Source organism: Bison bison, unplaced genomic scaffold, assembly GCF_000754665.1.
Source record: "Bison bison bison isolate TAMUID 2011002044 unplaced genomic scaffold, Bison_UMD1.0 scf7180017864492, whole genome shotgun sequence".
Taxonomy (NCBI): domain Eukaryota; kingdom Metazoa; phylum Chordata; class Mammalia; order Artiodactyla; family Bovidae; genus Bison; species Bison bison.
The window spans coordinates 4,185,000-4,205,074 of record NW_011495051.1 but is presented as its reverse complement, the minus strand read 5'-3'; the positions used below and the strand labels follow the sequence as shown (position 1 = coordinate 4,205,074).

General features: G+C 49.0%; 1 protein-coding gene across 1 annotated transcript in view; it reads left to right on the top strand.

Moving 5' to 3' along the window:
* The window catches only part of PTPRS (protein tyrosine phosphatase, receptor type, S), a 261,020-nt gene that overhangs the window by 52,604 nt on the left and 188,341 nt on the right, over window positions 1–20,075 (top strand). The window contains exon 2 of the mRNA XM_010828456.1: window positions 19,550–19,651. The gene's annotated coding sequence lies outside the window, so the exon portion shown is untranslated. The remainder of the gene's footprint in view (window positions 1–19,549; window positions 19,652–20,075) is intronic.

Below are 20,075 nucleotides of genomic sequence, written 5' to 3'. Positions count from 1 at the left end.
CCAAAGTAGTTCAGAAAAAAGGGAGTCTGTTCTTGGATGGCTGATGGCAAAGGGTAGGCTCTTGGTCATGGCTCTGGTGTGTGTGTGTGGGGGGGGGGGGGGGGGGTGGGGTGCAGAGAGGGGGGCTGAGGTCCTTGCACACTATTCCTGGGAGATGGTAAAGACCTCCTACCCAGTGTTTGAGAGGCTTTGCTCCCAGCCCACTGGCCCTAAGGCCACAAACAGAGGCTACAGTATCCAGAGAACACTGCCTCAGTCACTCTGGGTGGCCGTCAAAGTCCAGAGCTGCCAAGAAGGAGCAGGCCTCTCTGCCCAGCAGGCATGGACTGGGATGAGGATGGAGAAGTGGAGACAGGGAGCGACATGTGTAGCAGTCAGGCTTGGAGTTAGCAATGGGACCTGAGGCCCCATCAGAGCAGCTTAAGCACAGAGAGCTATTTCTCATGAACTTGAGTAGTCAGTCCAGGGATAACATGGAGGTGCCACAGTGTCCAGGCCCCAGGTTCCTTTTGTCTTATTGTCCCACCCCCTCAGCAAGTGCCCTTCTCCTCATAGAGCACAGTAGCTGCTTGAGCTCTAGCCATCACATCTGCATTCCACTCAATGAGAAGGAAGAGCTTACCCTTTCTCTTTAAGGACACTTCCCAGAAATCCCATACACCAGTTTTGCTCATACTCCACTAGCCAGAACTCAGTCATATGGCTACACTTGCCTGAAAGGATGTTGGGAAATGTAGTCTATTCTGAATGGCCAATGGTCCAGCTGAAAACCAGGGGTTCTATTACCACGGAAGAGAGAACAGATATTAGAGCTGGCCAGCATGCCTGTCATTTGAACACATTTCTGACCCAAAGAACTACCCAATTCATGTTTGTTGAATAAGTGAATGAATGAATGAATCCCCGCACCTCTAAGCTTGAGCCTCCTTCAAGGTCACAGGCTCCACAGCAGAGCAGGCACCTCCTGGTTCACCAGACATTTGGCTTTTCTCACGATCATGCCAGCAGAGGGAGTGAACTCACGAGGGATGAAACCCAGCTCTTACTGAGGCCCTACTGTGCTCCAGGCCCCAAGTTTTATAGCCTCTTCCCACCATTAAACCTCCCTGAGCCTCATTTTTGCCATCTGTAATATGGGAACCATGAGAGTACCTGCCCTGCATGGTTTGCCAACCACATACAGTGCCTCACACCTACTAAGCACTTTGTCAGTATTTGTTGATTGACTGAGTGACCTGCCCATAACCCAGCTATAAAATCAGGTGATCAGAACTGTGGGGGAACCACAGGCACTGTGTTGACCCAAAGGGAGGTGTCTTCCCTAACCCAGAAAATCTGGGAGTCTTCCTGGAGGCAACGTCTTCTAGATTCAGAGCAGAAAGGGCAGGAATCAACACCAGGAAAAGGAGAGGTAATCCTGGCAGCTGGAACAGCATGGGGAAAGCCCCAAGCAGCCTAGTTTAGCATCCAGTAGGTGCTTAATAAGTGCACACAGTGCTCCCTGCCCCCAGTCAGGTCCAATGTCCTCTGAGAAGGGGCCTCAGCGTCATCCCAGCCTCCTCAGTGCCCCAGCAGCCAAGTCTGGGCTCCTCTCCAGCTGCCTCCGGGAAAGTCGGGCGCTGCCAAGGACTGCCAGCTTAGCGAGGCCAGCCTGTGCCAGCCCCATCGAGCTCATCTGATGGCTGACTTAGGGGAGCACCAACAGAGGCTGCCCCTTGTCCATCCAGGAAGTACCCTGGTTGTGTGTGCATAAGGGGTGGTGGTTGTTCAGTTGCTCAGTTGTGTCTGACTCTTTGTGACCCCATGGGCCGCAGCACACCAGGTTCCCCTGTCCTTCACTATCTCCCAGAGTTTGCTCAAACTCATGTCCGTTGAGTCGGTGATGCCATCCAGCCATCTCATCCTCTGTTGCCCCATTCTCCTCCTGCCCTCAATCTTTCCCAGCATCAGGGTCTTTTCTAATGAGTCGGCTCTTTGCATCAAGTGGCCAAAGTATTGGAGCTTTGGCTTCAGCATCATTCCTTCCAGTGAGTATTCGGGGTTGATTTCCTTCAGGATTGACTGGTTTGATCTCCTTGCAGTCCAAGGGACTCTCAAGAGTCTTTCTCCAACACCACAGTTTGAAAGTGTTAATTCTTTTGGGGAATGTGGCCAAATGGGGAAACTGAGGCTCAGAGGATGGACAGCCTCACGGATGGGGGTGGACTTAGGCAAAGTGTAGCCTCCTGCGTGACTTCAGAGCGCACACAGCGTGGTGGATGCTGGGTCAAGCTCTTTCTGCACCAACTCCCGGCATCCAGAGCCAGGTTCCTGTGCATACCCCCACTTCCCAGAGGAAGAAACGGAGTCCGAGAAGGAGGGTGTGGCCTGCTCAGGACCACAGTCCTGGAATCTGACTGAGCCAGTAGGACAGGGAGCATACTTCTGCACCTGAGACAGTCCTCTCCACTTCTGTGTTTTAATTTTAAAATATTTCTTATTTTTATTTAGCTGCATCAGGTCTTATGGCAACCCACTCCAGTACTCTTGGCTGGGAAATCCCATGGATGGAGGAGCCTGGCAGGCTGCAGTCCATGGGGTTGCTAGGAGTCAGGCACGACTGAGCGACTTCTCTTTCACTTTTCACTTTCATGCATTGGAGAAGTAAGTGGCAACCCACTCCAGTGTTCTTGCCTGGAGAATCCCAGGGACAGGGGAGCCTAATGGGCTGCCGTCTATGGGATCGCAGAGTCGGACACGACTGAAGCGACTTAGCAGCAGCAGCAGCAGCTGCATCAGGTCTTAGTTGTGGTAGGCAGGATCTTTAGTTGTGGCATATGGGATATACTTCACTGACCAGGGATTGAACCCAAGCCCCCTGCAGTGGGAGTGCAGAATCTTCGCCCGTGCACCACCAGGGAAGTCTCAGTCCTCTCTTTTACAGGGCTCTAACTTTGAATTCTGAATTCCACTGGCCACCGCCTCCCCATGTGTGGAAATCAGCTCCAGCTGTCTTGTCTGTGCAACAATTTGTGCTGCCACCTACTTGTTCAAGCCTGTTCTGGGCACACGAGAGGCAGCAGTGACCCAGACAGACCCAGTCCCCACCTGCCTGGGACTCCCAGTCTAGTGGGAGGGGTGGGCTATGACAAAGCAGTGGCTGACCAGGGCTGTGAAGGGGGAGACACTGGTGCTGTGAGGGCCCACAGGGGCACTTGACCTAGCCTGGAGGGTCAGAGAAGACTTCTCTGGCAGAGGCCATCTACCACAAGACTTGAAGGAGAGAATGGAAGCAATTGGGCTGGGATGGGAAGAGGGTTCCAGGAGGAGGGAACAACACATGCAGACTCAGAATCCTACAAGGCACACAGGCTTTCAACCTTATTGGACATATGTGCGTGCATGCTAAGTCATTCCAGTTGTGTTCAATTCTTTGCAACCCTATGGACCACAGCCTGCCAGGCTTCTCTGTCCATGGGATTCTCCAGGCAAGAATACCGGAGTGGGTTGCCATGCCCCCCTCAAGGGTATCTTCCCAACCTAGGGATCCAATCCACGTCTCTTACGTCTCCTGCATTGGTAGGCAGGTTATTTAACACTAGCATCACCTGGGAAGCCCTATGGGACACACACCCCTCCTCAATATGCATATGCATTTTTAAACAAAAAGTTTTTTTTTTAATTATTATTATTATTTGTCACATGGCACAGCATGTGGGGTCTTGGTTCCCTGACCAGGGATTGAACATGTGCCCCCTGCAGTGAATACACAGAGTCTTCACCACTGGACTGCCAGGGAAGTCCCTGCATATGCATTTTTAGTAATGACAAATGAATGACACTTCAAGTCCATACTGAAGCTCTCTTCTGCAGCCTGAAAATGCTTGGGCTCAACTATTCCAGAAAGACAAATGGAATTAGCTCCTATTTTACTCAATCCTGGGGCTTCCCTGGTGGCTCAGCTGTAAAGAACCTGCCTGCCAGTGCAAGAGACATAAGAGACATGGATTCAGTCCCTGGGTTGGGAAGATCTCCTGGAAGAGGGCGAGGTAACCCACCCCAGTAGTCTTGCCTGGAGAATCCCATGGATAGAGGAGCCTGGGAGGCTGCAGTCCATAGGGTTGCACAGCATCAGACATGACTGAAGTGACTTAGCACGCATGCGCGCATACTCAATCCTATTTTCCAGACGAGAAAACTGAGGCCCAGAGAGGTTAAGCAACTTGCCTGAGGGCAAACAGCTCAGAAGGGCCGAAGCTGGGTAAATGGTGGGATGAGAAGGCAGGGTGATTCCCCCAACTCCCAGGCCAGGTTGATTAGGACATCCCTCACCCCTGGCTCCAACCCAGCTCCTCCTCCCAGCCTCCTTTGCTGCTGCTGCTGCTGCTAAGTTGCTTCAATCGTGTCTGACTCTGTGACCCCATAGACGGCAGCCCACCAGTCTTCCCCGTCCCTGGGATTCTCCAGGCAAGAACACTGAAGTGGGTTGCCATTTCCTTCTCCAATGCATAAAAGTGAAAAGTGAAAGTGAAGTCGCTCAGTCATGTCCAGCCTCCTTTGGTGGGTGCCAAACCACTCCAGGGTGGCCTGAGGTCAGTGTGTTCTTCACCTCCTCTATTCTGCACCCTCTGCTCCTAATGATACAACCAGTGAGGAGCAGATTCCAGAGAACTGTTACTGCCATTCCCAGCAGCCTCTGGAGGCAGCCTCAAAATCATGGAGGCTACAAGGAGCCCCCCCGCCAAGATCTCAGCCGGGATGGCATCTGGAAGGGGGGCCGACAAGGCTCTGATTCATCCCCTGACCCTCCTTTCTTCCTCCTCTGTCTCCGCCTCCTCCCCACGCCCTGTCCCCTTCCTAGCCCACCCCTCCCAGCCTCCCAGCCAGGCCCAGGAGGGGAGGAGGCTTTTAGGAACAGATGGCTGCCTTCCTCGCCCAGCGCTCTGCCAGTTAATTAACGCCGCCTGTAATTAAACTTCCCACAAATTAGCTGTCAGCTACGCTAAAGGGAACCGTCCCTCTCAAATGCCACCTTGACTTGCTGAATTGTGAGCCTTGTCGACAAAATAATTAAAGGCAGAGAGAGGCAACCAAAATTTGGAGGCTTTTTTTTTTTTTCCTTTTCTAAATCTCTATCGGTGTCTATGGCCAAACGCTCCCATCTGAGACCTGGGAATACAACCAGGCTGTTTTCTGAGGTACCCTGTATTAACACCTTTCATTGTGAAGGAAATTTTATTGAGCATCTATTGCAGGCCACATCACTTGCTGAGAAAGGTCCGTATAGCCAAAGCTATGGTTTTTCCAGTAGTCATGTACAGATGTGAAGAGTTGGACCATAAAGAGGGCTGAGCATTGAAGAATTTTTGCTTTCAGATTGTGGTGCTGGAGAAGAAACTCTTGAGGGTCCCTTGGACTGCAAGGAGATCAAACCAGTCAATCCTAAAGGAAATCAACTCTGAATATTCATTGGAAAGACTGATGCTGAAGCTGAAGGACCAATACTTTGGCCACCTGATGCGAAGATCCAACTCATCGGAAAAGACCCTGATACTGGAGAAGATTGAGGGCAGGAGAAGGGGACGACAGAGGACGAGATGGTTAGATGGCATCTCTGACTCAACGGACATGAGTTTGAGCAAACTCAGGGAGATAGTGAGGGACAGGGAAGCCTGGTGTGCTGCAGTCCATGGGGTCACAAAGAGTTGGACATGACTGAGAGATTGAACAACAACAACAATTGCATGCCAGAAACTGTGCAAGGAGGTGGTATGCACAGTCACTGCTTTCTTGGAACTCACATCCTTGACTTTTTTTTTTTTTGGCTGTGCTGCGTAGTATGCTGGATCTTAGTTCACTGACAAAGGATCAAACCCGTGCCCCCTGCGCTGGGAGTGTGGAGCCTCATCCACTGGACCGCCAGAGAAGTCTCTTAACATGCATTTTTAAAAGCAAAGGAAATATATGATGTTATTACAGCTGGAGGAAGTGCATTCAGGGAGAGGGGACAGCCAGTGAAAAGGCCCTGAGGCTGGACCACTCATGATGGGGACTGGACCAAGTAGAGCCAGAGGAGGGGGTGGGAGTGAGCCAATTTGGTATCCATGATGCAGGCACAGATGACAGGATTGGCCGACACCATAGTTCCCCCTAATCTACAGCTTTGCTTTCTGTTGTTTCAATGACCTGCTGTCAAACCTAAGTCCAACAATATTAAATGGAAAGTTCCAGAAGTCAAGAATTCATAAGTTTCAAATTGCTGCCATTCTGAGCAGTGTGGTGAAATCTTGCGCAGTTCCCACTCCCACAGTTCCCTTGTACTCTGTCTCACCCCGGGCTTTTGAAAAATGTTTATTTATTGGGCTGCAGCAGGTCTTTGTTTGGGTATTCAGGATCTTTTAGCTGTGACATGTGGGATCTAGTTCCCTGATCAGGGATCGAACCCAGACCCCCTGCATTGGGAGCACAGGGTCTTAGCCCCTGGGCAACCAGGGTAGTCCCCCACCCAGGGCTTGAACCATTCCTTTATTTAGTGACTCTTGCCTGCGCGTGGTTTAGTAGGTGTCTCCATAATCAGGTCAACTATCGCATTACCGCAGGGCTTGTGTTAAAGTGAAAATGAAGTTGCTCAGTCGTGTCCGACTCTTTGCGACCCCGTGGACTGTAGCCCACCAGGCTCCTCCGTCCATGCGATTCTCCAGGCAAGAATACTGGAGTGGGTTGCCATTTCCTTCTCCAGGGGATCTTCCTGAACCAGGGATCGAACCCGGGTCTCCTGCATCGCAGGCAGACGCTTTACCCTCTGAGCCACCACTTCACAGAGGCTACAAAGTATAAGCCTAGTGATGCCGGCAATTTGTGCACTCTCTAACCGTGCCTGATTTATCAATAGCCAATGTTTTGTAATAACTGTAAGTGGAGTGTAACGTTTAAAAATTGTATTAAAAAAGCTTTATCACAGGTATATTGTTGTTTGTTTAGTCCCTAAGTCGTGTCTGACTCTTTTGTGACCCTGTGGATTGGAGCCCGCCAGGCTCCTCTGTCCATGGGATTTCCCAGGCAAGAATACTGAAGGGGGTTGCCATTTCCTTCTCCAAGAGATCTTCCTGACCCAGGGATCGAACCCGGGTCTCCTGCATTGGTAGGCACGTTCTTTACCATGGAGCTACCAGGAAAGCCCCATAGGTACAGGAAAAAACATAATAAGGCTTGGTACTATCTGAGGTTACAGGCATCCACTGAGGGTCTTGGAGTGTTTCCCCTTGGATAAGTGTGGACGATTTGTATACCTTATAGAAGTGGAGGGTAAGAGAAAGGGAAATAGAAGAGCAGGGGACTCCCAGATCTTTGACCTGGAAGCTGACCCACAAAGATGGCAGATTTGCACAGAGTGAAACCTTAAAAAAAAAAAAAAAGTCTTCATCCTCAAACCAATTTTGAGCATGGCAGCCCACTCCAGTATTCTTGCCTGGAGAATCCCATGGGCAGAGGAGACTGTGGGCTATAGTCCATGGGGTCGCAAAGAGTCGGACACAACTGAAGTCACTTAGCACGCATAGACACAGGGACTGGGGGTGAATGGAGTGAGCCAGAGCCTCTGCACTCCTGGGCAGAGGGGTCTCCTTGGCATTCAGGTTGGGGGTGAATGGTGTGCTTGCCTGTCAGGACATAATCAGATTCTGACACCTGCAGGGTTGAGCCTCCAGGAGAACTCAAGGGAGACCAGTGATGTGCCCTCTGGATACCCTTGGGCTGCAGAGACTTAAGCCCCAGCATCCTGGGGTCAGAGGATGGTATGGGAGCCTTCCCAGGCAGGCAGGAAAGCCAGCGTGAACCCCTGTATTCCTGCCCCTCCTAGGATATTTTGCAGGCCCACAGGACAGTGTTCAGGCCCTTGAAGCACCTCAGGGCCTTTGCACAAGCTGTGCTTTCTGCTTTCAGATGGGAATACCCTGTCCTCCCTCTGCTACCACCCCCTTCTGCTCCTTTAGGTATCACCTTCTCGATGGCTCAGCTGGTAAAGAATCCGCCTACAATGCAGGAGACACAGGAGATACGGGTCGGGAAGATCCCATGGAGGAGGAAATGGCAATCCACTCCAGTATTTTTGCCTAGGAAATCCCACAGACGGAGGAGCCTGTCAGGCTATCATCCATGTTGTTGCAAAGAGTTGGACATGACTTAAGAGACTGAGCGTGCATGCACACACTCAGCATATATGAGTAACACCCTCCAGTAGGGCCTGAGGCAGCCTGTTCTCCCCTCCCAATCGAACACAGTAGCAATAGGAAGAAAACACATATACAATAAATGTGATGAATAAAGCTTAGTAAAAACCAAAGTCTATTAACTTTTTTTTCTTAATTGTCCACATCTTGCAGTATGCTCATTCTTATTTCCCTGAGCAGGGATCAAACCTGTGCCTGCTGCAGTGGAGTTTAACCACTGGACCACCAGGGAATTCCCAAAGGCTATTAACTCTTGATTCTCAATGAGTTTTAGTGTCATCCCAATGGAAAGTTTCTATTTTGGGTGTTTTAGGCATTGGAATTGCAGGAGAGGGAGTGTGGGCCCGTGGGGGGTGTTTGTTGATTACCTTTATCTGCCGGGAGCATGGAGGCAGCATATATGGTGATCAGGAGCCCAGGGTGCCACAGGGCCTGGTTCAAATCAGTTCTACCCACCTTGGAACTCTGGGAAGAGAGCAGGGGGCATCACCTTTCTGTACCTCAGTTTTCCCATCTCTAAAATGGGGATGATAACTGTCTAATTTGTGATGCTGCTGGGGGAGGGGATTAAATAATTTTGGTTATTATATTTAATAGCTGCAAAGTGTTTGAAACACCAGGCCACAGCAAGGTGTCAATAGCTTTTTTTAAATTTAATTTTTATTTTATATTGGGTGCTGGATCATAGAAAAAGCAAGAGAGTTCCAGAAAAATATCTATTTCTGCTTTATTGATTATGCCAAAGCCTTTGACTGTGTGGATCACAATAAACTGTGGAAAATTCCTCAAGAGATGGGAATACCAGACCACCTGATCTGCCTCTTGAGAAATTTGTATGCAGGTCAGGAAGCAACAGTTAGAACTGGACATGGAACAACAGACTGGTTCCAAATGGGAAAAGGAGTTCGTCAAGGCTGTATATTGTCACCCTGTTTATTTAACTTATATGCAGAGTACATCATGAGAAATGTTGGACTGGAAGAAACACAAGCTGGAATCAAGATTGCCAGGAGAAATATCAATAACCTCAGATATGCAGATGACACCACCTTTATGGCAGAAAGTGAAGAGGAACTCAAAAGCCTCTTGATGAAAGTGAAAGTGGAGAGTGAAAAAGTTGGCTTAAAGCTCAACATTCAGAAAATGAAGATCATGGCATCTGGTCCCACCACTTCATGGGAAATAGATGGGGAAACAGTGGAAACAGTGTCAGACTTTATTTTTCTGGGCTCCAAAATCACTACAGATGGTGACTGCAGCCATGAAATTAAAAGCCGCTTACTCCTTGGAAGGAAAGTTATGACCAACCTAGATAGCATATTCAAAAGCAGAGATATTACTTTGCCAACAAAGGTTCGTCTAGTCAAGGCTATGGTTTTTCCAGTGGTCATGTATGGATGTGAGAGTTGGACTATGAAGAAAGCTGAGCGCCAAAGAATTGATGCTTTTGAACTGTGGTGTTGGAGAAGACTCTTGAGAGTCCCTTGGACAGCAAGGACATCCAACCAGTCCATTCTGAAAGAGACCAGCCCTGGGATTTCTTTGGAAGGACTGATGCTAAAGCTGAAACTCCAGTACTTTGGGCACCTCATGCGAAGAGTTGACTCATTGGAAAAGACTCTGATGCTGGGAGGGATTGGGGGCAGGAAGAGAAGGGGACGACAGAGGATGAGATGGCTGGATGGCATCACTGACTTGATGGATGTGAGTCTCAGTGAACTCCGGGAGTTGGTGATGGACAGGGAGGCCTGGCGTGCTGCGATTCATGGGATTGCGAAGAGTCGGACACGACTGAGTGACTAATCTGATCTGATCTGATAGTTGATTTATACAATGTGTTAGTTTCAAGTGTTCAGCTAAGTGATTCAGTTATACATATACATGTACTCATTTAAATTATTTATTTATTTTTAAAACTTACTGGCTCCGCCGAGTCTTGGTTGCATGAGGCATCTTTAGGTGTGGCATGCAAACTCTTAGTTGTGGCATGTGGGGATCTAGTTCCCCAACCAGAGGTCGAAACTGGGCCCCCTGCATTGAGAGTACAGAGTTTTAATCACTGGACCACCAGGGAAGTCCCTCCAGCTATTTTTTTTAATTTAATTTTTATTTCATGTTGGAGTACAGTTGGTTTACAATGTTAGTTTCTGGTGTACAGCAGAGTGATTCAGTTACACCTATGTACATATCCATTCTTTTTCAGATTCTTTTCCCATATAGGTTATGAAATCACTAGCTCTTTGTTCAGTTTTTAAGATAATAATGAAATAAGGACAAGGCTCAGGAGAAATAAGATTATGGGTACCCTCGTCTCTGAGAAAATTATTATTGGCAAAGATGTTCACTTTAAGGCATGTGGGTAGGACTTCAAAACAAAGCAGAAAGCTCAGAAAACAAGAAAAACAGTGAGATCTTTTCCACTCCTGCCCTCTCCACTCTTTGTAAGTTAAAGACACATTCTTCGAGAGTTTTCTGATGTAATGGATGTACATCTGTTCCATTGAGGTGGCAGTTACACAGGTGTCTGTATTTGTTAAAACTCATCGAACTGTATACTTAAATGACCCCTCGATAAAGACACCAAAAATATGAATGCCCCATACGTGGGCTTGTGGGTGTGTTCCTCTGTTGCTGGTAGGAATGCAAAATTCCTACCAGTCAGCCTAGAAAACTGGCAGTTTGTTAAAAAGTTAAACACACACCTACCATATGACCCAGACACCCTACTCCTGGGTGTTTACCCAAGAGAAATGAGAAGCATATGTCCACAGGAAGACGTGTGTCACAGTGATCACAGCAGTTTTATTTGAAACTGCCAAACACGGGAAACAACCCCAATGCCCATGAGTTTGTAGATAAACAAACTTCGGTCCCTCCACACACCAGAATAAGAGAGCAGTGAAAAGGAAAGAACTTGACACAGGGAACATCTTGGACGCACCTCAAAAGCATTATGCGGTGAAAAAAGCCAGATTCCAAAGACTGCGTCCTGTACGATTCTATTCATAGCAATGTTAAAGACAGGCAAACTAAACTGTGATGATGGAGAGTAGAGTTACCTGGGGGGAGGAGGGCATCCATTGGGAGCCGCCCCCTAACCCAAGCCTTCCAGGTGGTGGAGTGTTAAGCATTTTTTAAAATAATAATTTTATTTTTGTATTTGTTTTCAGATGTGCTGGGTCTTCCTCGCTGTTCAGGCTCCTCTCTAGTTGCGTTGCAAAGGCTTCTTCTCATTGTGGTGGCTTCTCTTGTTACGGAGCACAGGTTCTAGAGCATTTGGGCTTCAGTAGTTTGTGGCAGGTGGGGTCAGTAGTTGCAGCTCCTGGGCTCTAGAGCGCAGGGTCAATAATTGTGGCACACAGGCTTAGTTGCTCCTCAACATGTGGGATCTTCCCGGCCTGGGGATCGAACCTGTGGCAGGTGGATTCTTTACCACTGAGCCACCAAGGAAGCCCTGGAATGTTCTATATAGGGTCAGAACTAGGATAATCTCAAGGAGGTACAGTCCTGAGTGACAAAATTCAAGGGAGCATTGTAAAAGTTAGCACTCCAGGGAAACAACATTTGACTGCAATATTTGGAAAAACCAAAATTACAGCCCTCCAAAATCTAGAATGAGCAAAATGTCAAAATTTCAAATAAAGACAAGATTTGACCTTGCATTTGTTAGACTCACCTCCACTGCGGTCTCCCTAACCTAGGCCCTGGTTCTTTCTGTCTCTTTCTCTGACCACTGGCATCTATGGGGAGGCTGGATGGTGGTGAATCTATGCTTGGGCAAAAATGCATCCGGCTATCCAGCTAAGATTTGCGCTTTCCATCTCAAAAGGAAAGTTAAGAAAAAAGAGAAACGGGCTGACAAAACAACCTTATCTAGTCTCCAGAAGGCTCACAATTAAAAAAAAAAAAAAGCCTATTAGAATGGTTCAGGGAGGGGAGGGGAGGGGGATTAAGGAGGAAGTACATAAAACAAGAACCAGTGGTCAGAGCAGGGGCGCAATCGAATAAATGTTTGTTGAATGAATACCCAGTGAAGAGGAAGGCACGGCCCCGAACACGCCCGAGCTCCCAGTAAATAAACAAGTGAACAAGATAATTAAGAGGGGAGGCCCCCCTGCCTCCCCCTCGCCGCCTCTGCCATCCCTGCCCGGCTTGGCAGCGCTGACAGTACAGCCTGGCTTGCCAGGAAACCGCCAGCCCCTGCCTACTCTTTCTGCCATCAGGCTGCTGCCTCATGGGCTAGAGGGGGAAGGAGTGGGGGCTCTCCGGTGGTCTGTCCCCAGTCTCCATTATTCTGTGAGCCCAAGAGAGAAGGGACCTGGGAACGATTTCACCTGCAGTATCCCCAGTGGGTCCCAGGCTGGCATAGGCTGGCATACAGTGGGCGCTCAATTAATGGGCAGTTGTCCTGAAAGGTCAATCAAAGCCCTGGGGTCTTTTGATTGCAGGGGCTGGGCGGGGGTCTTCTATCTTTCCTGCGCAGACCCGAGGATTAGGCGCCCCTGGGAGCAGAGGGAAGGGGGCAGGAGTCTCTAAATTCAGCCTTCCTCTTCTCGCTAGGGCTTGAGCCCAGGGAGGGGCAGGGGCAATTGGAGGGGTGTCCCACAGTCAGGAGGGGAGAGCAGGTGCTCAGAGGCTCCAGGGACCGGTCCACCATGCCTCACAAGGTCTGAGTTTTCTTGGGAGCTGGACAAGAGCACGGCTCCAGGCTGGCCAATGGGAACGCGAAAGGAACGCATTACCTCATCAGGAAACGCGGCCATTGGCTAGGGGCTCCTGTGGGCGGGAGTCGGGAGCAAGCTCTAAGGGACCGCGATGCGGGTGCTGGGTCCAGCGGGGAGGGTCTTGATGGAGGAGAAAAGAGAAAGGGGGACAAGGGAGGGGAGAGGAGAGGGGGAGGGAGCGCATGAAAGAGGAATTTGGAGTGTCTGTGTGGCTATGAGTGGGTCTTTATAATAAGCGTGCAGCCCTCTACTCCATGTCGCTCCCTACGCGGGTCCCCTTGCTTGGACATCCTGAGCTTATTTTAGCGGGGAGGCGAAAGAGGAAAGAGAGGGTTCCCCCACCGCTATATTAGAGGCCTCTCCCCAGATTAGGAGCCCTCACCCTCATACACACACACAGACACACGCGCACACATAGTGTCCCCAAGGCTGCGTGGACAGACTCCACCCCACCCCGTCAAACAGGCCCTCAGCTTGTTCCTCTGTGCCTGAGACACCACCATTCATCCCGCAGAGTCCCAGGGCACACCCTCCAGCCGCAAACAGCCCTGCAGGTTTCAGGTTGAATTTCTCTGAGCCTCAGTTTCCCCCTGTGTGAAATGGGGGTCCATAAAAGTCCCCACATCTGGGGAGATGCTGCAAAGATCCATGCAGTCAGCCAACAAGCACATTTTCAGCATTAACTGTGTCCCAGGACCTGCACTAGGTACCAGGGTGACAGGAGGGACTGAGGCAAGCCTGGGCTCAGCTACCTGGACCTTATGGTCTGAGGTGGGAAATGAACAGAAACAGAGGAACATCGATTTCAGAGGACCACAGTGCTGTAAGGAAAGTAAAACAAGGGGAAAGGGAAGCAGAGTGAGCTGGATATTCTTTTAGACCAAAATGAAGGAAGGCAGAATTTCCCTGGTGGTCCAGTGTCTAAGAGCGGTGGGCTTCCCAGGTGGCGCTAGTGGTAAAAAAACCTAGCCAATGCAGGAGACACAAGAGACTTGGGTTGGATCCCTGGATTGGAATCCCAACTCCAGTATTCATGCCTGGAGAATCCCATGGACAGGGGAGCCTGGCAGGCTGCAGTCCACGGGGTTGCAAAGAGTCAGACATGACTGAAGGGACTTAGCATGCACCAGTGTTTAAGAATCCACTTGCCAATGCAGGGGACATGGGTTCAATCTCTGGCCTGAGAAGATTCCATGCACCTTGAGGCAACTAATCCCCTGCACCACAACTACTGAACCTGTGCTCTAGAGTCTGCAGGCCACAACAATTGAGTCCGCATGCCACAACTACTGAAGCCCATGTGCCCTAGGGCCTGTGCTCTGCAACAAGAGAAGCCACCGCAATGAGAAGACTGCACACAGCAGCAAGAGAGTAGCCCCTGTGTGTAACAATGAAGGACCAGCACAGCCCAAAATTAATAGACAATTAAAAAAAAAAAGAACGCTTGCCTAAGGAGGTGATGTTTAGATAGAATAGAAAGAAGCTATCAGAAGATTGGGGGAAAGAGTTCCCTGGTGCTCCAGTGGTTAGGACTCGGTGCTTTCACTGCCGTGGCCTGGGTTCAATCCCTGGTCAGGGCAACTAATCCTGTAGGCCACATGATGCAGCAAAAAAAGAAAAAAAGATGGGGGAATAGCATTTCTGGCAGAGGGAATAGCCAGTGCAAAGGTCCTGGGGCAACAACCATGCATGACATATGGGAGGAATAGTGAAGAGGCTCAGGTGACTGGGCAGAGCGAGCAAAGGAGAGAGGGAGAAGGGGAGGGGGAGGTTGTACAGGCCCTTGAGGGCCACCAGAGGACTTGGGCTTTTACCCTAAGGAAGGTGGGAGCCCTCGAGTGTTGTGGGCAGAGAAGTGAGACCTGACTCAGGTGCTCACAGGTGCCCTCTGGCTGCTTTGGGAAGAACAGGCTGTGGGGGACCACGGCGGGAGCTGTGGGGCCAGGAAGGAGGAAATTGTGCTGATCCCGGTGAGTGATAATGGAGACAAACTAGGGAGAGAGTGAGAAGTGGATGAGTTTGAGGTATATTTTGAAGCCCGCAGATTTCATTCCAGAAGCGCTGAGTTTGGGGGAGGTGGAGTTTTGGTTCCTGCATACAGCTTGGCCTCCCACAGGCACTCAGTGAGCGGGAGTGGTGACTTGTAGCAGGGTGACTGAGTGGCCTTATCCTCCTCCACTCCCGTCAGACCTCCACGCTTCAGGCCAACTGAATGAGTGAGTCACCCTGGCTAAGCGTAGCAAGGCAGGGTGGGGTGGGGAGAGGAGCTATGTACTGGGTGCTGACTCAAGCCTCCCAGCCAGGCATTTTTGACTCATCCACCGCCCCCACCACTGCGTGTCCACGTGTGGCCCCAAGTGAGATTAGTTCCAAATCGAACCCCTCTCTGCAGGGCCCTCCTACTGAGGCAGGAGGTAGACGGGCCTCCCCAGGGTAAAGCAACTGGAGATTGAATCCGATGGACTGAAACGAGAATAACCCATATGGTCAACCCATTGACCAAGATGACAATAGCAGGACAATTAAGGCAAGCAGTCTGGGCCCTGCCCAGACCTCATACTGCTCATTCTCGAAGTCAGGAGAACTCCCTGACCACACATGCACAGAAAGGCTCCTTGGAGGCCAAAGGGGAGTTATGTCGAAAGTCCTTTGACACTCCAAGCCTTTGTGGTAGAATCCATCTTGGCTAAGAGATGAGTGTGCACAGATGGGAGGATCCTGAGATACATCAAATATGGACTGTGAACCAGGCAAATCAAAATGATTGGCCAAATGAAACCCAGAAGAAATGCCCCATAAAAGTAATTCAAACCACTATGAGGGCGCGACTCAGTGACTCTCTCCCTGAGTTCGCCCGTATGTCTATGCACACGTACTGTACTCTTTTTGCTCTTCAGTTCAGTTCAGTTGCTGAGTCATGTTCAACTCTTTGCAACCCCATGGACTGCAGGCATTCCAGGCTTCCCTGTCCATCACCAACTCCTGCAGCCTACTCAAACTCATGTCCATTGAGTCAGTGATGTCATCCAACCATCTCATCCTCTATCATCCCCTTCTCCTCCCGCCTTCAATCTTTCCCAGCATCAGGGTCTTTTCCAATGAGTCAGTTCTTCACATCGGGTGGCCAAAGTATTGGAGTTTCAGCTTCAGCATCAGTCCTTCCAATGAATATTCAGGACTGGTTTCCTTTAGGATTGACTGGTTTGATCTCCTTACTGTCTAAGGGAGTCTCAAGAGTCTTCTCCAACACCACAGTTCAAAAGCATCAATTCTTCAGCGTTCAGCTTTCTTTATAGTCCAACTTTCACATTTATACATGACTACTGGAAAAACCATAGCTTTGACTAGATGGACCTTTGTTGGCAAAGTAATGTCTCTGCTCTTTAATATGCTGTCTAGGTTGGTCATAGTTTTTCTTCTAAGGAGCAAGCATATTCTTTTAAATTCATTTTTCCTCTTAATAAGTATTTAACTTGCTGCACTACTTTCTGTCTGTGTAGAGATTCTTTTCTGCAAAGCCGAAGGGGCAGGGCCCTTGTTACTGACCACTGATCTAGTGGCTAGGATTCAGTGCTTTTACCTCCTTGACCCAGCCCAATCTCCGGCTGGGAGCCCAAGCCCTACTCCAAGCCATTGCAGGTTGAGGCCACCTGAGATCACCACCCTCAGAGCTGAGGCCCCCAATTCTGAGATCCCAGCCTCGGCCTGATGCCAACATCCTGGTGCCACTAGTGGGGGCTTATCTTGCATACCTCGGGGTCAGGAAGCTCACTTTCTTTGTGCGAGTAAAAGATGTTATGAAAGTGAAAGCGTTAGTTTCTCAGTTGTTTCCAACTCTTTGTGACTCCCATGGACTGTAGCCCACCAGGCTCCTTGTCCATGGGACAGGCAAGAATACTGTCCATTCTCCAGGCAAGTAACTGCAATGGGTTGCCATTCCCTTCCCCAGGGAAATCTGCCTGACCCAGGGATCGAAGCTGAGCTGTTTGCATTGCAGACGGATTCTTTACCATCTGAGCCAGCAGGGAGACCCAAAGATGTTATGATTGATGCCCAAATTTGCCTCCATAGACAAGGATATCTTTTTAAAATTATAAATCTGGGGAATTCCCTGGTGGTCCGGTGGTTAGGACTCAGCACTTTAACTGCCATGAGCTCTTGTTTGTTCCCTGGGTCAGGGAACTAAGATCCCTCAAACAGTGCAGTGTGGCCAGAAAAAAATATAAGTAAATATATATAGTATAGTTTATATATACAAATGAATATATAGTATAATTTATATATATAATAGAAATCTGAACTTGTGTCCATCTACCACAAGCCCTCAGTGGCTCCCTATTACCCTCCGAACCACAAAATCTCAGTATTTTTATTTTTAACATTTTTTTCTTGTGACTGGAGCATGCTATGAATTTTATTACCACATTATCAGCAAGCCTTCTAGATAAATCAGTTGCTTTTGTCCAGTTAAAATCTTAGCTAATATTGATATTTTCATTGTACGATATTTCATCGTGCAGAACTCTGAACCAGGAGTTTTCAAACTGCAGGTAAATTTGTTTGGAAAAGAAATAGAATAAGGTAGAAAAGAAATCAGTATTTAAAGAAATTTTTTTCGAGGTACAGTTGATGTATGATATTATATGTTACAGGTGTACCATACAGTGATTCACAAAGGTTGTACTCCATTTAGTTATGGCTATATTCCCAGTGTTGTACAATACGTCCTTGTAGTTTATTTTGTTAAATTTTTTTTTAATTTAAGTAATTAACTGTGACCTCACTGGATCTTCAGTGCTGAGTGCCAGCGTTCTCTGAGGCGAGCAGGGCTTCTCTCTGGTTTCGGTATGCAAGCTTCTCATCGTGGCGGCTTCTCTCGTTGCAGAGTGTGGGCTCTAGGGTGCATTGGCTTCAGTATTTGTGACGCAGGGGTTTAGTTGCTCTGAGGCACGTGGGATCTTCCCAAAGCAGAGGTCAAATCCATGTCCCCTACGTTGGCAGGTAGATTCTTAACCCCTGGATCATCCAGGAAGCTCTCCTCGTGGTTTATTTTATACGTGACAGTTTTTATGCCTTCAACCCCGCCCCTATGCCATCCCTCCCCGCTCTCCTCTCCCTCAGCATGTTTTATAAGGTCCTGTTGTGGCCTGGTCTCTGCCGCCTCTCCAGCTCACCCCTCCAGTCACACTCAACGTTGCCCACATATTTCCTTCTTAACCTTTGCACAAGCTGTTCTCTCTACTTGGAAGGACCTTCTCCCTTTCTTTTTTTGCTTGTTGGGCTCATTATACACACTTAAGCCCTGTTTTAGAGAAGGAAATGGCAACCCACTCCTGTATTCTTGCAGATTAGAATTCCTGCTCACCAGCCAGTCCCTGACAGCCAGTCCCTGACTCCAGGCGAGCTGATAGCTGCTTGCAAGGCTCTGAACTTCACTAGCCAAGACATTTGCCGAAGTTTTGTTCTCCCCAGAACGACCCATCAGGCTCTCTCTAAGGGCATCATTAGTTTAAAGCCTTCTTCTCGGATCTGCTCCTGACAGGCCACCTCCTAGCAGTCAGAGTGAGTCCCTTTGAAGAGTGACTGACTAACAACCATTAGATTAATGGGAGGGGTGCAGTGCTTCCATTTTTGCAGCATCTACAAACTAAATGTTCCCATGTAATTACAATTAAGGACATGTTCGTGTGTGACAGCTCCTGGCTTCCTGGCCTCCCTCCCCCTCTTGGGTCGTTTGCCTGTTTCCACATCCTTTTTTCTCCCTCTGCTTTGGCTTCCTTTCATTTTTCCCCCCTTCTCCCTTTCTCTCTCTTTTTTTTTTCTTGACGTCTGTCTCTCTCCATCTCTCCCCTCTGTCTATCTCTGTCTCAGTTTCTGTTTCCATCTCTTTCTGTCTTCATTTATCTTTCTGTCTTTGCCAATCTCTCAATCTTTCTCCCTGTGTCCAATGAACCTTCTGTAGTGTAATTGTCTTTTTATTTATTTATTTATTTTTGGCCTTACTGCACAATGTAGGGGATCTTAGTTCCCTGACCAGGGTTCGAACCTGTGCCCCTTACTGTGGAAGCACGGATTCTCAATCACTGGACCACCAGGGAAGTCCCACAGTATACTAACTAGTCTTAGGTGTGTGGTCTGTGGCATCAATACATGGGTATAAACTTACATAGCCACCATAAGATCAAATTTAGAATAGTCTAATCCTCAGAAGCCCACATTTTTGCCCCCTCAACGGTAATTGTATTTTATCTTTTTCTTTCAATTTTCCTCCTCTGATCCTGAGATCAGTGTACCCTTTACATCTCCCACCCTCTTCAATAGCCCTTCCAGCACAGGGCCAGGCCAGGGGCCTTGTCTGAAATTCCAAGAGACCTCCCAGGGTTGAAGTGGCCTTTCCAAGGAGCCAAGTACAAGGCCCCCAATGGACAGGCCAGAACCCAAGAGGGGAGGTCCCTATGTAGCCAGGACACACGGTCCAAAAACTCTGGATTCTAATTCAAAGATCAGATTACTGCTGAGTAGGCTCTTAGGAAGACAAAGGTCCTCCCGGGGGCAGTGGTGGGGGGTGGGGGGGGTGTCCCAGCACCCTTTGACTAAACCTGCATGTTATCCTTTTAGCACAGCAGACCTTGAATGACCCAGAGAGGTCTCCCCTTCTTCCTCCTCCTGGACAGATGGCAAGACTGAGACTCCATGTGGATGCTTCTCCAAGGTCTGAAGGTGAGTCTGGACCCAACTGGGTTAGGACCCAGGCCTCCTGGGGACAGCTCTTGGTTCTGAGGATTCAGGATGGCCCCTTCTCTTTGCTGAGCCTCTGTTTTCCCATCTGTGAAATGGGAAGCTGAAGGTTAAGCTAGGGGGTGTTGGTCTCATGGCTGTGAATTTGGGGGCATCTGCCCTACTCAGGTGGGCCACAGTGTGGGGAAAGGAGGTGTCTGTGAAGGCCAAGGCCAAATGTGGGCTTCTCGCGAGGCAACAGTGGTTTCTGCAGCTATGTCATCATAATCTAGAGCATCTTGGACTTGTCAGAGCTTTCCCTGATGAAGTGGGACACAGGACGGATACTTTAAAAATTTTTTATTATTGGCCTCACTGTGTCTTCGTTGCTGTACATGGGCTCTCTTAGCTGTGGCAGGCAGGGGCT